At 40.9% G+C, this 14,525-nt stretch overlaps 1 non-coding gene across 1 annotated transcript; it reads right to left on the minus strand.

Annotated features, from left to right (window-relative positions):
- Positions 1 to 4,144: 4,144 nt before the first annotated feature.
- Positions 4,145 to 4,215, minus strand: TRNAW-CCA (transfer RNA tryptophan (anticodon CCA)). The gene has a single exon. It is a non-coding gene; the product is annotated as a tRNA-Trp (tRNA).
- Positions 4,216 to 14,525: the final 10,310 nt, after the last annotated feature.

Below are 14,525 nucleotides of genomic sequence, written 5' to 3' on the forward strand. Positions count from 1 at the left end.
TTCTTGCTCTGAAGTGAAGACATCCTGGAATTTCTTATTAAGTTCCTCGCACACTTCCTTCTCGTTTGAAGTGAATCTTTCTGCCCCTTTCCTCAGTTTCATTACCTGTTCCTTCACCGTTGTTTTCCTCCTGATGTGGCTATGCAGCAGTTTGGGTTGAGTCTTTGCCTTGCTCGCTATGTCATTTTCACATTGCCTCTCTACCTCTCTTCTCTCTTCGTGTGTGTGTGTGTGTGTGTGTGAGTGTTTACCGGTTGATTTACGGTTGAGAGGCGGGACCAAAGAGCCAGAGCTCAACCCCCGCAAGCACAACTCGGTGAGTACAACTAGGTGAGTACACACACACACACACACACACACACACACACACACACACACACACACACACACACACACACACACACACACACACACACACACACACACACACACACACACACACAGTTCCACAGGGCTCTGTGCTTGGACCTATCCTGTTTTTGATATACGTAAATGATCTCCCAGGGGGTATATAGACTCATTCCTCTCAATGTTTGCTGACGACGCCAAAATTATGAGAAGGATTAAGACAGAGAAGGACAGCTTGAGGCTTCAAGAAGACCTGGACAAGCTGCAGGAATGGTCGAACAAATGGCTGTTAGAGTTTAACCCAAGCAAATGTAATGTAATGAAGATAAGGGTAGGAATCAGGAGACCAGATACAAGGTATCCTTTGGGAGATGAGATACTTCAAGAGTCAGAGAGAGAGAAAGACCTGGGGGTTGATATCATGCCAGACCTGTCACCTGAAGCTCATATCAAGAGGATAACATCAGCAGCATATGCCGGGATGGCTAACATAAGAACGGCCTTTAGAAACTTGTGTAAGGAATTTTTCAGAACATTATATACCACATATGTCAGACCAATCCTGGAGTATGCCGCTCCAGCATGGAGTCCATATCTAGTCAAGCATAAGACTAAACTGGAAAAGGTTCAAAGGTTTGTCACCAGACTAGTACCCGAGCTGAGAGGTATGAGCTACGAGGAGAGACTATGGGAATTAAACCTCACTTCGTTGTAAGACAGAAGAGTTAGGGGGACATGATCACCATATTCAAGATTCTCAAAGGAATCGACAGGTTTGATAAAGACAGGCTATTTAACACAAGTGGAACAAGCACTGGGGGCCACAGGTGGAAACTGAGCGCCCAAATGAGCAACAGAGATATTAGAAAGAACTTTTTTAGTGTCAGAGGGGTTGACAAATGGAATGCATTAGGATGTAATGTGGTGGAGGCTGACTCCATACACAGTTTCAAGTGTAGATATGATAGATCCATATCCTGAGCCCAATAGGCTCAGGAACCTGTACACCTGTTGATTGATGGTTGAGAGGCGGGACCAAAGACCAGAGCTCAACCCCCGCAAGCACAACTAGGTGAGTACAACTAGGTGAGTACGCACACACACACACACACACACACACACACACACACACACACACACACACACACACACACACACACACACACACACACACACACACACACACACACACAGTAGTGTGTGTGAGAGTGAGAGTAGTGGGGAAATGGAATGCACTTCAGGAACAGGTTGTGGAAGCAAATACTATTCATAATTTTAAAACCAGGTATGATAGGGAAATGGGACAGGTGTCATTGCTGTAAACAACCGATGCTCGAAAGGCGGGATCCAAGAGTCAATGCTCGATCCTGCAGACACAACTAGGTGAGTACTAGGTGAGTACACACACACACACACACACACACACACACACACACACACACACACACACACACACACACACACACACACACACACACACACACACTCACACACACACACACACACACACACACACACACACACACACACACACTCACACACACACACACACACACACACACACACACACACACACACACACACACACACACACACACACACACACACACACACACACACATACACACACACACACACACAAAATCGTAACCCAGCATCAACATGGGTTCAGGGATAGCTGGTCCGGCCTCACAGGGTTACTTGAATTCTACGACCAGGCAACAAAAATCAGGCAAGAAGGAGAAGGGTGGGCAGACTGCATATTTTTGGATTGTCAGGAAGCCTTTGATACAGTACCACACAAGAGCCTAGTGAAAAAGCTAGAGATGCAGGCCGGAGTGAAAGGGAATGTACTCCATTGGATAAAGGAGTATCTAAGCAACAGGAGACAACGAGTCAGTGTGAGGGGTGAGGTCTCAGATTGGTGATACGTTACGAGTCCCGCAGGGGTCAGTCCTTGGACCTATACCGTTTCTGATATATGTAAATGATCTCCCAGAGGGTATAGAATCGTTTCTCTCAATGTTTGCTGATGATGCAAAAATTATGAGGAGGATTGAAACATGGGATGATAGTAGGAGGCTACAAGATGACCTAGACAGACTGGGTGAATGGTCCAACAAATGGCTGTTGAAGTTCAACCAGAGTAAATGCAAAGTAATGAAACTAGGCAGTGGAAACAGGAGGTCAAACACAGGATACAGAATAGAAGATGAAGTACTCAATGAAACGGACAGAGAGAAAGATCTAGGAGTTGATATCACACCAAACCTGTCTCCCGAAGCCCACATAAAAAGAATAACGTCTGCGGCATATGCGAGGCTGGCTAACATCAGAACAGCGTTCAGGAACCTGTGTAAGGAATCATTCAGAATCTTGTACACCACATATGTAAGACCAATCCTGGAGTATGCGGCCCCAGCATGGAGCCCGTACCTTGTCAAGCACAAGACGAAGCTGGAAAAAGTCCACTAGACTAGTCCCAAAATTAAGAGGCATGAGTTACGAGCAAAGGCTGCGGGAAATGCACCTTACGACACTGGAAGACAGAAGAGTAAGGGGAGACATGATCACAACCTACAAAATCCTCAGGAGGAATCGACCGGGTAAACAAGGATAAACTATTCAACACTGGTGTTACGTGAACAAGGGGACACAGGTGGAAACTGAGTACCCACATGAGCCACAGGGGACGTCAGAAGGAACTTTTTCTGTCTCAGAGTAGTTAACGGATGGAATGCATTAGGCTGTGATGTGGTGGAGGCTGACTCCATACACAGTTTCAAATGAAGATATGATAGAGTTGAGTTCATTGTACACCAGTTGATTGACAGTTGAGAGGCGGGACCAAAGAGCTAAAGCTCAACACCCGCAAGCACAAATAGGTGAGTACAAATACAAATATACAAAATACAAATATTTATTCAGGTAAAGTACAAACATACAAGGTGAAATACAAAAGTTGATGGATTTATAGATAGAGCTAGTACATACAATGCTTAAAGCCAATATGACGCAAAGCGTTTCGGGCAGGAAAACCATTAATGACTAAAACTTAATACTAACTCAGATTAAAGTATAAATTGTGTTGAGAAAATATAAAAAAAAGTGAAAAAAGGGGGGGGGGGAAAGAGGCAGAAAAAAAGCAAAAATACCATTTGGTCTACAAACAGCATTGTTTAAAATCGTAGACATGGGTTAACATTTAAGGGTGAGGAAGGTTACATTGAGTTAATTAGGTGGTACTTAGTTTTTATCTTAAACTGGTTGGGAGAGGTACAGTCTTTAACATAATTGGGAAGGTCATTCCACTTTTTAGGTGGAATGACCCTTGATTCGTAAAGCATTTCTAGTTTGACTAAGTTGGAATATCAAATAGGTATTTGTATCTGGTGTGGTGCTCATGGGATTTGTTACAACCTTCTGGGAAGCTTTTAAGGTCAGGATTGACATTACAGTTCAGCGTTTTATATACATAAAATACACATGAGAGGATGATATAGGTGAGTACACACACACACACACACACACACACACACACACACACACACACACACACACACACACACACACACACACACACACACACACACACACACACACACACACACACACCAGTAAGCAGCCCGTGACAGCTGACTAACTCCTAGGTATCTATTTACTGCTAAGTAACAGAGGCATAGGGTGAAAGAAACTCTGCCCATCGTTTCTCACCGGCGCCCAGGATCGAGCCCGGGACCACAGGATCACGTGTCCAGCGTGCTGTCCGCTAGGCCAACGGCTCCCACAAACTCAGTGCGCTGGCCGGGAATCGAACCCGGGTCACAAGAAGTGGAATCTTGCATGATACCACTACACCAGCAGCGCTGGTGTAGTGGTATCACACACGCTGGCGTGTGTGTGTGTGTGTGTGTGTGTGTGTGTACTCACCTAGTTGTACTCACCTAGTTGTGTTTACGAGGGTTGAACTCTGGCTCTTTGGTCCCGCCTCTCAACCGTCAATGAACAGGTGTACAGATTCCTGAGCCTATTGGGCTCTATCATATCTACACTTGAAACTGTGTATGGAGTCAGCCTCCACCACATCACTTCCTAATGCATTCCATTTGTCAACCACTCTGACACTAAAAAAGTTCTTTCAAATATCTCTTTGGCTAATTTGGGCACTCAATTTCCACCTGTGTCCCCTTGTGCGTGTGCCCCTTGTGTTAAATAGCCTGTCTTTATCTACCCTATCAATTCCCTTCAGAATCTTGAATGTGGTGATCATGGCCCCCCTAACTCTTCTGTCTTCCAGCAAAGTGAGGTTTAATTCCCGTAGTCTCTCCTCGTAGTTCTTACCTCTCAGCTCGGGTACTAGTCTGGTGGCAAACCTTTGAACCTTTTCCAATTTAGTCTTATGCTTGACTAGATATGGACTCTATGCTGGGGCTGCATACTCCAGGATTGGCCTGACATATGTGGTATACAAAGTTCTGAATGATTCTTTACACAAGTTTCTGAATGCCGTTCGTATGTTGGCCAGCCTGGCATATGCCGCTGATGTTATCCTCTTGATATGTGCTGCAGGAGACAGGTCTGGCGTGATATCAACCCCCAAGTCTTTTTCTTTCTCTGACTCCTGAAGAATTTCCTCTCCCAGATGATACCTTGTATCTGGCCTCCTGCTCCCTACACCTATCTTCATTATATTACATTTGGTTGGGTTTAACTCTAACAACCATTTGTTCGACCATTCCTTCAGTTTGTCTAGGTCTTCTTGAAGCCTCAAACAGTCCTCTTCTGTCTTAATCTTCTCATAATTTTGGCATCGTCCGCAAACATTGAGAGAAATGAATCGATACCCTCCGGGAGATCATTTACATATATCAGAAACAAGATAGGACCGAGTACAGAGCCCTGTGGGACTCCACTGGTGACTTCACGCCAATCGGAGGTCTCACCCCTCACCGTAACTCTGCTTCCAATTGATTAGGTACTCCCTTATCCACTGGAGCACCTTACCAGCTACACCTGCCTGTCTCTCCAGCTTATGTACCAGCCTCTTATGTGGTACTGTGTCAAAGGCTTTTCGACAATCCAAGAAAATGCAGTCCGCCCAGCCTTTTCTTTCTTGCTTAATCTTTGTCACCTGGTCGTAGAATTCTATTAAGCCTGTCAGGCAAGATTTACCCTCCCTGAACCCATTTTGGCGATTTGTCACGAAGCCCCTTCTCTCCAGATGTTACCAGTTTTTTCTCACGATCTTCTCCATCACCTTGCATGGTATACAAGTCAAGGACACTGGCCTGTAGCTCAGTGCCTCTTGCCTGTCGCCCTTTTTGTATATTAGGACCACATTCTCCGTCTTCCATATTTCTGGTATGTCTCCCGTCTCCAGTGACCTACTATACACTATGGAGAGTGGCAAGCAAAGTGCCTCTGCACACTCTTTCAGTACCCATGGTGAGATCCCATCTGGACCAACAGCCTTTCTAACATCCAGATCCAGCAAGTGTCTCTTGACCTCCTCTCTCGTAATTTCGAACTCTTCCAAGGCCGCTTGGTTTACCTCCCTTCCTCCTAGCGCAGTTATCTCACCTTGTTCTATTGTGAAGACTTCCTGGAACCTCTTGTTGAGTTCTTCACACACCTCTCTGTCATTCTCTGTATACCAGTCCTCACCTATTCTAATTTTCAATACCTGTTCTTTCACTGTTGTTTTCCTTCTGATGTGACTGTGGAGTAGCTTTGGTTCGGTCTTGGCTTTGTTTGCTTTATCATTTTCAAAACTTTTCTCTGCTTCTCTTCTCACCCTGACATACTCATTCCTGGTTCTCTGGTATCTCTCTCTGCTTTCTGGTGTTCTGTTATTCCGGAAGTTCCTTCACGCCCTTTTGTTCAGTTTCTTCGCTTCCATACATGCCCTATTATACCATGGATTCTTCTGTTGCTTCTCGATTTTTTTTGTGTGAGTGTGTTTGTGTGTACTCACCTAGTTGTGTCACCTAGTTGTGTCTGCACGATCGAGCATTGATTCTTGGATCCCGCCTTTCGAGCATCGGTTGTTTACAGCAATGACTCCGGTCCTATTTCCCTATCATACCTGGTTTAAAAATTATGAATAGTATTTGCTTCCACAACCTGTTCCTTAAGTGCATTCCATTTTTCCACTACTCTCACGCTAAAAGAAAACTTCCTAACATCCCTGTGACTCATCTGAGTTTCCAGCTTCCACCCATGTCCCCTCGTTCTGTTACAATTCCGTGTGAACATTTCGTCTATGTCCACTCTATCAATCCCTCTGAGTATTTTATACGTTCCTAACATGTCCCACTCTCCCTTTTTCTTTCTAGTGTCGTAAGGCACAGTTCTTTCAGGCGCTCCTCATGCCCCATCCCTCGTAGCTCTGGGACGAGTCTCGTTGCAAACCTTTGAACCTTTCCCAGTTTCTTTATATGCTTCTTCAGATGGGGACTCCATGATGAGGCGGCATACTCTAAGACTGGCCTCACGTAGGCAGTGTAAACTGCCCTAAATGCCTCCTTACTTAGGTTTCTGAATGCTGTTCTAACTTTTGCCAGTGTAGAGTACGCTGCTGTCGTTATCCTATTTATATGTGCCTCAGGAGATAGATTAGATGTTACGTCCACACCCAGGTTTCTTTCGCGCGTCGTCACAGGTAGGCTGTTCCCCTTCATTGTGTACTGTCCCTTTGGTCTCCTATCTCCTAGTCCCATTTCCATAACTTTACATTTGCTCGTGTTGAATTCCACTAGCCATTTCTCTGGCCGTCTCTGCAACCTGTTCAGGTCCTCTTGGAGGATCCTGCAATCCTCATCTGTCACAACTCTTCTCGTCAACTTTGCGTTATCATGCATGCCTCAACACACACACACACACATGTGTGTGTGTGTAATTACCTAAGTGTAGTTACAAGATGAGAGCTACGCTCGTGGTGTCCCGTCTTCCCAGCACTCTTTGTCATATAACGCTTTGAAACTACTGACGATCTTGGCCTCTACCACCTTCTCACCTAACTTGTTCCAACCGTCTACCACTCTTTGCGAAAGTGAATTTTCTTATATTTCTTCGGCATCTGTGTTTAGCTAGTTTAAATCTATGACCTCTTGTTCTTAAAGTTCCAGGTCTCAGGAAATCTTCCCTATCGATTTTATCAATTCCCGTTACTATTTTGCATGTAGTGATCATATCACCTCTTTTTCTTGTCTTCTAGTTTTGGCATATTTAATGTCTCTAACCTCTCCTCGTAGCTCTTGCCCTTCAGTTTTGGGAGCCACTTAGTAGCATGTCTTTGTACCTTTTCCAGTTTGTTGATGTGCTTCTTAAGATATGGGCACCACACAACCGCTGCATATTCTAGCTTTGGCCTAACAAAAGTCGTGAACAATTTCTTTAGTATATCGCCATCTATGTATTTAAAAGCATTTCTGAAGTTAGAAAGCGTGGCATAGGCTCCTCGCACAATATTCTTTATGTGGTCCTCAGGAGATAGTTTTCTATCTAGAACCACCCCTAGATCTCTTTCTTATTCAGAATTCTTTAAAGATTTCTCACATAATATATAGGTTGTGTGGGGTCTATGTTCTCCTATTCCACATTCCATAACATGGCATTTATTAACATTAAATTCCATTTGCCAAGTGGTGCTCCATATACTTATTTTGTCCAGGTCATCTTGAAGGGCATGACAATCATCTAAGTTTCTTATCCTTCCTATTATCTTAGCATCATCAGCAAACAAGTTCCTATAATTCTGTATACCAACTGGTAGATCATTTATGTAGACAATAAACATCAATGGTGCAAGAACTGAACCCTGTGGTACTCCACTTGTAATATTTCTCCAGTCCGATACATTGCCTCTGATCACTGCCCTCATTTTTCTGTCAGTCAGAAAATTTTTCATCCATGTTAGAAGCTTACCTGTCACCCCTCCAATATTTTCCAGTTTCCAGAACAACCTCTTATGTGGAACTCTGTCGAAAGCCTTTTTTAGGTCCAGATAAATGCAGTCAACCCAACCATCTCTTTCCTGTAATATCTCTGTTGCTCGATCATAGAAACTGAGTAAATTCGATACACAGGATCTTCCAGATCGAAAACCATACTGTCTCTGATATTATATCATTTCTCTCCAGGTGTTCTACCCATTTAGTTTTAATTATTTTTTTCCAATATTTTGACTATTACACTATTTGATTATTACTGCTGGTGTCTACTCTAATTCCTATTCATCTTGTCCTCTCCAATACTTTAGCGAAACTGGCCGTACACTGAATGACAGACTTAAAGAACACAAGAGAAGTGTTAAGTCTGCAGACACTAACAATGCTCTCTTCTGCCATGTGAGGGATTCTAATCATCCCATTGATTGGTCTTCCTCCAAAATAATCTTTCCTGCCTCTACACAGACGCCGTCTTGTAGAATCGGCTCTTATACACAATGTACCCAACATGAACTTGAGTCCCGGCTTTGTTGCTGTGGGCTCTTCCCTTTCACAGTATATACTCAAATGATCTAATCTTTCTAACAAACGTGACTTAACATAAGCTTACCTCTTCCATTTATCTTTCTTTCTCTTTCCTTTTCTTTCTCTCTTCTCCCCTTTTTCTGTTCATTGTCTTCTCCTACGCTCCCTTGCTATCCTTTTCGTATTCCTATTACTATCTCCTTCGGTGGTTATAATAGGAGCTGCCTCGTATGGGCCATTAGGCCTTCTGCAGTTCTTATTATTACTACTATCCCCTACACCTTACTTTCCTCCTCAGCTCTCTCTTGCCTATTTATTGCCTGTCTCTACCTCCTCATCACAATCGACTTGAGAATGGTCCAGGACGGACCGAAACGTCGTCGTTCCTTCAACTTCTAGTGTGTGGTCTGGTCAACATAAATACTGTTAAATCTAGATGCTCTAGATATTTCATTCCATAGATGCTTTATTTCCATTCTGTCTAAATTTGGTGGCCTATATATAACTCCTATTATAATAATATTTGCTTTTTCGTTTAATTCTATTCAAATAGTTTCTGTGTGTGGCTCAGTTTTGATTCTCTCTTTGAGACTACATTTCAAATTGTCCCTAACATATATGGCTACTCCCCCTCCTCGTCTAATATATCTATCTGTGTGAAATAGTTTAAATCCATTTATTTGATATTCAGCTAATAATTCTCTATTTTCTACATTCATCCACGTTTTGGTAAGTGCAATAATATCTATTTCTTTTGTACAGATAAGAGCATTTAACTCGTTTATTTTGTTTCTTAGACTTCTACTGTTAGTGTAATATACCCTAAGTGAATTGTTATTTTGAGGCCCTTCTCTTTCCCTGATCATTTTGCCAATTTGTTTCTCCAACAAACACATATTTTTATTACCTCCTTCCTTCCTATCAATTCCCATACCACTATCTACTAACAGTTTAAACCCAAACAAACACCTCTAACCACTGGTTCCAACGAGTTCGCAACAGCAACAACCCCAGCCCTCGATATATGCATCCCATCACGAGCATACATTTCATTTCTTCCATAGAAGTGTTCCCAGTTGTCTATGAAAGATGTTGCATTTGATTTTCAATATCTTTCCAGCCGGCAATTGGCACCAAGTGCCCTCGACAACCATTCCTTCCCAACGCTCTTTCTTGGAAGAATGCCACATATGATCGAGATTCCTCCTTTGCTCCTAACTAATTCTATGGCTTTCTTAAATTTCTTTATCAGTTCCTCACTCCTAACTCGTCCAACATCATTACCCCCCTGCACTAATACAAATAATGGGTTTGTTCCCATTTCCCGTCATAATATCTTTCATGTTGTCAACAATATCTCCAATTCCAGCTCCCAAATAATACAATTTTTATACATTTGATTAATTAATTTGATTTGATTAATACAAACACCTTGTAATATTTATATGACCTGGTAATATAAACAATATATATTAGTTTACATACTACTATTTTCTTTGCAATTATCATTGACCTTATGTTATGTTTAGTTATATTAATATGGTGTTTTACTCACAAACATTCAATATTTATTAATATATTTATAAAATATAAAAACTATTTGGGTTCCTCCTAGAATTTTATTTACAGAAAACCTGCAGGCCTTTACCAAGAAAACGAGTTAAACATAGACTTTTATTATTTTAAACCAACGATTTTTAAAACAATAATGTTATAACTTGAGGATATTCTGTGTAAAGATCAAAATTTTACTTGCCATTTTACAAAAAGATTATTATTGAAACCATAATTTCTGACCTTTGCAAAAATGTTGATAAATATCTAGGTTTTGCCCGAAACGCTATGCGTATTGGTGGCTTTAGGTATTGTATGTAGTAGTTCTATCATGAGACAGTTTAACAAGGGCAGGAATCAGTCATTAGAATCACTTTACCCTAAGAATGGCCTGCTTCACTGACCTGTCTCGTTTTTCAATGGCTCAGTCTTCTTTGTAATCTTTTGTGTCTGGAAAGAACTCCCTTTTATTTACAATTTGTTTCTGTCCTTTTCGTGTTAATATTTCTTACAATTTCTCTGCAAGTTTAATAAATTGCTGTCTAATATAGACTTCACGATTCTTAATTTATTTGAATAGAGCATTTTTCAACCTGAAGTTCTTAAACCCCCACAGATTAAAAAAGAAGTTGTTAATATTGTACTTAATCAATTTGTTTGGTATTCTGAGCCCTTGGAAGTCACTTAGGAAGATTTTAATGATAGTAAAATTAAATATATTATTTAGAATCATTTACTGACAGCAAAATGATAACTAACAATAGTCATGATGTAGACGATGGCAATGATGTATATATATGCCCTCTGTCACAATTCTTCAAGAACAGATTGAGAAACTGAGAAGTAAGTTTCAGCACAGAACTTTTTTCTGCTACAGTGTAATATCTTCAGATATATTTAGATATTTGCACTATTGAACCTTTATAGTCGTATATAGCACACATTCCCACTGACGTTCAAACAACAGGAAAAATTACCTAATTTTTAACAATATTCAATAGTTTTCTTTTTCTTTACCTTATACAAACAAATTCTTACCGTTTTACATCATTTCCAATAAAATTTGTAGTGTGTACTGAAGTATGTTAATAAATATATAATACTCTTTTCATATTTTATTGTATAATGGAGAAATGTTAAACGTTATAACGATCAAAAAATGCTTATTACAAAATCTGATTGGTGATAAAATAAATATAATTTCAAATCATAGTTTGAAATTTGATTTAGAAGTTTTCAATTGGGTTTTATTTGTTTACAGTCGGCAGGATGGTGTGGCTGTTCAAGAAATTTTCTAAGACTTTTCTGGTAACCAACGTGTGTTGCTCTGTCTTCTGGAACGTTGCTCCCGTGGCCCTGGTGGTCATATTCTGCATTCAAGGAGAACTTGCAGTGCTACTGCACCTATTGAGAGAACTGTTGCTCTTGGAAGACTGCAAGATGATGTCCCGCTCTTTTCTCATAAATATTTTGATAACTCTCATTGTACCCACTCTTGATATTATTAACCGGTTACAGTGGAATTTAAAATTAATTTTGATTAGTGATTACAATTATTTTATTTGTGGATTACTCTATTCTTTCTTTGCCCCAAGTTTATTATGGGGCTATTCAATAATACTTCATGTGGCTGGAAGTCATATTATCATGAAAGCATATATTTGCACCAACGACACACTGGAGCGTCTCTTCTCAAACAAGATAGTTATAGATGGTAATTGTTCATCTCTGCTGCAATCTGCCCGCAAGATCCGCCACAAGTATCTAAAACTCCAACAAGCTCACCACCTGCTCTCCAAAACTCTGTCGCTTCCTCTGGTATTCACAGGCTCAAAGACAATACTAATGAACATCGTGATGTTGATGTATATGATAGTCTACCCTAATTGTGTTCAAACTAATTTTGAATACTTTATCTATTGTGCTTGTTCTTTGGGCTCCTTGGCTGAAATTTACAACCAGGGCTACACAGCAGACGTACTACAGGAGGAGGTATGGAATATAGAAACTTTATATTTTAATAATTCTCAATCTCTACCTGAGAAAAATTACAATTAAAAACTGATAAAAAATGTTAGTCCCAGAGTGCATATATATATATATATATATATATATATATATATATATATATATATATATATATATATATATATATATATATATATATATATATATATATATATAAATGAACAAATCCACAAGGGCCGTGACGAGGAATCGAACCTGCGTCCAGGAGCATCCCAGACAATGCCGTAATCGACTGAGCTACGACAGGGTTAAAAGGGGTTGTGTAAAAGCTTGGTTTGTGCCTCGGAGAGGCTACGGGATCCAGTAAGTTCAGTAGAACTTCGGTTTCAACCCTTGTAACCCTGTCGAAGCTCAGTCGATTAAGGCAGTGTCTGGGATGCTCCCAGACGCAGGTTCGAATCCTTGTCACGGCCCTTGTGGATTTGTTCATTTGATGCATCACGTTATTGTGATCTCTGTATATATATATATATATATATATATATATATATATATATATATATATATATATATATATATTAGTATATTTTGGTAGCAGTCTTTCTTGTAAACATATGTTGTTGAATATGACCGAAAAGGTAAGATTAATAATTCTAACCCGAATTTTCTCAATATTTCTTATGTTTTTCTTCTCTGTCGGTGGTAATAAAAATAACAATTCTCCAAAATTCATTTTTTAATTGTCTGACGCATGAACGTGTTTCGTAATTCGTATTTCATTTTCAAAGCCTTAAATTACACACAAATTCTTCGTACTTATACTCTATTGGATGAGGTGACTTTGTACAAAAGTTTTGAGTGAGGTGACAAACACAAGCCAAAACACGAAACAATGGGTATAAATTGGATAAGTGAACATATGAATGGAAGTAACTGCAGATGGCCTATTGGCCCATACTTCCTTTTGCTGCTTCCATATTGGTTCGGGGTCTTGAAGTGGGTAGAATGTAGTTGTGCATTAATTGGCTGTTGATTGCTGGTGTCGACTTTTTGATGTGTAGTGCCTCGCTGATGTCAAGCCGCCTGCTATCGCTGTATCTATCGATGATTTCTGTGTTGTTTGCTAAGATTTCTCTGGTGATGGTCTTGTTGTGAGAAGAGATTATATGTTCCTTGATGGAGCCCTGTTGCTTATGCATTGTTAATCGCCTGTAAAGAGACGTTGTTGTCTTGCCTATATATTGAGTTCTTTGGGGCTTACAGTCCCCAAGTGGGCATTTAAAGGCATAGACGACGTTGGTCTCCTTTAAGGCGTTCTGCTTGGTATCTCGAGAGTTTTTATGAGTAGATTTGCCGTTTTTTTGGTTTTATAATAAATTGTCAATTGTGTTTTCTGATTTTTGTCTGTAGGGATGACATTCCCATCAACAATATCTTTCAGGACCCTTTCCCCTGTTTTATGAGCCGTTAAAAAAAAAGTTCCTGTAAAATAGTCTAATAGGGGTACAAGTGTTGTGTTGTGTTGGTTGACTCTTCAGATGTTGCATGGCGTTTCACTTTTCTATTCATGAAGTCTTCAACGAAACCGTTAGAGAAGCCGTTGTTGACTAGGACTTGCCTTACCTTACAGAGTTCTTCATCGACTTGCTTCCAATCTAAGCTGTGGCTGAGAGCACGGTCGATGTAAGCGTTGACAACACTCCTCTTGTACCTGTCTGGGCAGTCACTCTTGGCAATGAGGCACATTCCTATGTTGGTTTCCTTAGTGTAGACTGCAGTGTGGAAGCCTACGCTCTTTTCCGTGACTGTTACATCCAGAAAGAGCAGCTTCCCATTATTCTCCATCTCGTAAGTGAAGCTCAACACAGAATTCTGCTCAAATGCCTCCTTCAGCTCCTGCAGATGTCTGACATCAGGTACCTGCGTAAAAATGTCGTCAACATACCTGCAGTATATGGCGGGTTTCAAGCCCATATCAACTAAGACCCTCTGTTCGATGGTGCTCATGTAGAAGTTTGCAAACAGGACACCTAGGGGGGAACCAATGGCGACCCCATCTACTTGCTTATACATGTGCCCATCTGGGCTCAAGAAGGGTGCCTCTTTAGTGCAGGGTTGGAGTAGTTTCCTCAGTGTGTTTTCTGGCAGGTCAAGAGGAGTGCAAGCTGGGTCACGATACAC

This window comes from Procambarus clarkii, chromosome 38, assembly GCF_040958095.1.
Source record: "Procambarus clarkii isolate CNS0578487 chromosome 38, FALCON_Pclarkii_2.0, whole genome shotgun sequence".
NCBI lineage: Eukaryota > Metazoa > Arthropoda > Malacostraca > Decapoda > Cambaridae > Procambarus > Procambarus clarkii.